This window comes from Temnothorax curvispinosus, unplaced genomic scaffold (genome assembly GCF_003070985.1).
Source record: "Temnothorax curvispinosus isolate PA1 unplaced genomic scaffold, ASM307098v1 QBEX01002075.1, whole genome shotgun sequence".
In the NCBI taxonomy this organism is placed as follows: domain Eukaryota; kingdom Metazoa; phylum Arthropoda; class Insecta; order Hymenoptera; family Formicidae; genus Temnothorax; species Temnothorax curvispinosus.
Genome location: NW_020211855.1, coordinates 41,393 through 44,325, shown reverse-complemented (window position 1 = coordinate 44,325; position 2,933 = coordinate 41,393).

The following is a 2,933-nucleotide window of genomic DNA, read 5'->3' as shown; positions in this document are numbered from 1 at the left end:
TGACATCGCTTATGGGAACTATTGAGCTATGTACATAATCTTCTGATTCTATCCTATCCATGTACGACACTTTAAACGGTTTATTGGAACTAATCGTAATTTTTTATATTTGCATGTGGCATTTATTATTTAATAGAATAATGTGCATTATTTGACCATATTTGCCTGAATGTAACTGAATCATTGTATCGTTCGTTCTTTTCGCTTTGCGATACTTCTGGCTGTGAAATACAACGCCTCTAACGATGCATTTTTTATATGCTTTATACATTTTATCATCGCATTTTACGCTATAGCATTTGCCAATAAGAATGACATTGTTGTCATCAGATGTATCGAATTTTGATAAATGTTTATATTGAAATCTGCAGTAGTCAGACACGACAGAATCATCACAGTAATCTACATTATCCGTTAGAAAGTGCAATATCTCCAAGGACTTTTTCGACATTTGCTGGTCAATTCCGTTTGGACCATTCATACATTGTTTTAATTTATATATATTACTCTCGAAAGACGTAAATGTTGTTGAGGATAACCAAGATTCTCGTTTTTACAATTACTCACCCGAATTGTATTCATCATAATAGTCAGAAAAGTTTGTTCTTTTAAATATATTAATGTTTTGATAGCGAAAATTTTATGTTTATTTTGAAAAAATTGAGAATAAGATGGAATTTTAATCAATTTGAAAAATTTATTAGTTCATAATAAATTTCAAATCTTAAACGCGTATATCTTGAGATTGCCAGTTACGTCGATTAAAATTCCATCTTATTCTCAATTTGGTTAAAATTGCTGGCGAAGTTAATGTACTTATTTGTTTATTTTGAAGATTTTATTTTCAATTTTAATTGTTTGTATTGCTTAAAAATTTGAAAATTGATTAAAAACTGCAAACAATACACTCATATTAGGAGTCAATACCTAAATAAACAATAACCACTCGAAGGTTAACGCTTAAATTGTATTTCTTTTGTAAATATTATGCAGTTGAGAAAAAAATAAAGATTTGATTTTAAATAGCTTTATTGTGACTCATGATAACAGCAAATCCTACTCACACTACATAAAATCGATTTACTTTTTATCTGCGAAATGATGACATTTTTTATTAAAAGACATTATTTTTGCCTATGGATTGACTATGGTAAATTCTAGCTAATTCAATTGCATTAAAACAGATTTAATTGTCTATCGCAATGTAATCCGCAAAATCGTGAAATTTCGAATAGCAACGGATTACTTTTATTGTTATCCTCCGACAGATTCACAGCGCATTAAAACCGATTTAAATGTTCGTAAAATAGAATTTCGGATTGCAACGGATTACTTTTGTCATCCTCCGATAGATTCACATCGCATTAAAACCGATTTAATTATAGCTTATGAAATCGTATAATTTCGGATTTAAATGGATGTATATCAAATCCGCCTGAAGCGTACTAAATTCGATTTGACTATTTTCAATCGGTTTTAATACCGTATTTTCGATGCAGAAATCCCGATCGATTCGGATTACTTTCTTTTTAATCGGTTTTAATCGAACATTTTCGGCAGGGCACTCACTACAGAATGCTTGCTAGTGTTTTCTGATATCGCTTTGGTGTTCCCTGAGACGCGTGCACAGATGTCTTTTAGTCTGCCCAATATATGTAGCATTGCAATCTTTGCAATTAATCTTGTATACTACTTCGGTCTGTTTCAGATCATCAATTCTACCTTTACCTCGTTTAATTAAGCAGTCAAGTTTTTTAGGAACTGTAAACAAGTTAGTGATGTGGAGCTTTTTTAACGTACAACAAATGCTATCACTCAACCTTTTGATATAAGGTAACGGTATGCAGTTCTTTAAATAAAAAATTATATTATTGTCAGCGAGAGTGTTATGTGTAGTGTTACGTGTTTTGAGAATGTTTAAACGTAAAGCAATGTGTTTATTAATTATTTGTTTAGGGAAACTATTGTTCTTCAAACTTTCTTTAACTATTTTAATATTACAGTCATAGAATTTTTCGTCAGAAAGTAAAATAGCGCGATCCACTAAGCTAGTAATAGTATTTAATTTATATTTTAATGGATGGTTAGAGTAAAAGTTTATGTATCGTCCCGAGATTAGACGTCGGTTTTCGATACTAATTAGTTATTATCAGTGTATTACCGTTTCTGATAACAGTCGTGTCAAGGAAGTTGAGTGACGCATTTGTTTCTATTTCATACGTGAACTTGAGTCTGGGATGATACTCGTTGAAAACCTTTAAAATCAAGCCCACACTCGTTTTGGGGACAACCGTGAAAATGTCATCCACATATTTAAAAAATACCGAAATATTAAAATTTAAGAGGTTTAAGCAATGCGTCTCTAAGTCATCTATAACGATATCAGCAGCATCAGGAGATAAAGGAGATCCCGTAGGGCTGCCGAAAATTTGTTCATAAATTTCACCATTGAAAACCGCTCTACTTATAAAGGGTGGTTTCACCCTTTAGAACCGCTTTTGAGCAGCAACAAAAAAATATCTAAATTTATCTTTTTACTCCCTCTACATGTGTGGGAAGTTTTATTTAAATCAGAATTTTCGAGTTTGCGAGGTTTCCTTGTCAGATTTTTAGTATAGATTTGGGATCAGCCTGCAATCATGTGACCTATATAGGATGAGATAGGGTGTAAAAACTGTTTTAAGAAAAAGAGGGAGAGAAATGATGGGCGATGATTGGTGTGTATGGGGACAAGTCGCAGCTTTCGCAATGATGATTTCATAGATACTAATCCTCTCCCCTTATTTCCTTTTTTTTAAGTTAGAAAATTTCAATTTATACTTAGTTTGTCATGATTTGAATTTCGGTTCCTGTGCAGGGTGGCTTAACCCCATTGCGCAATATTAAAACATTTAAGGATTATCTACAATAGCCGTAAGAGTATGCAGTAAGAC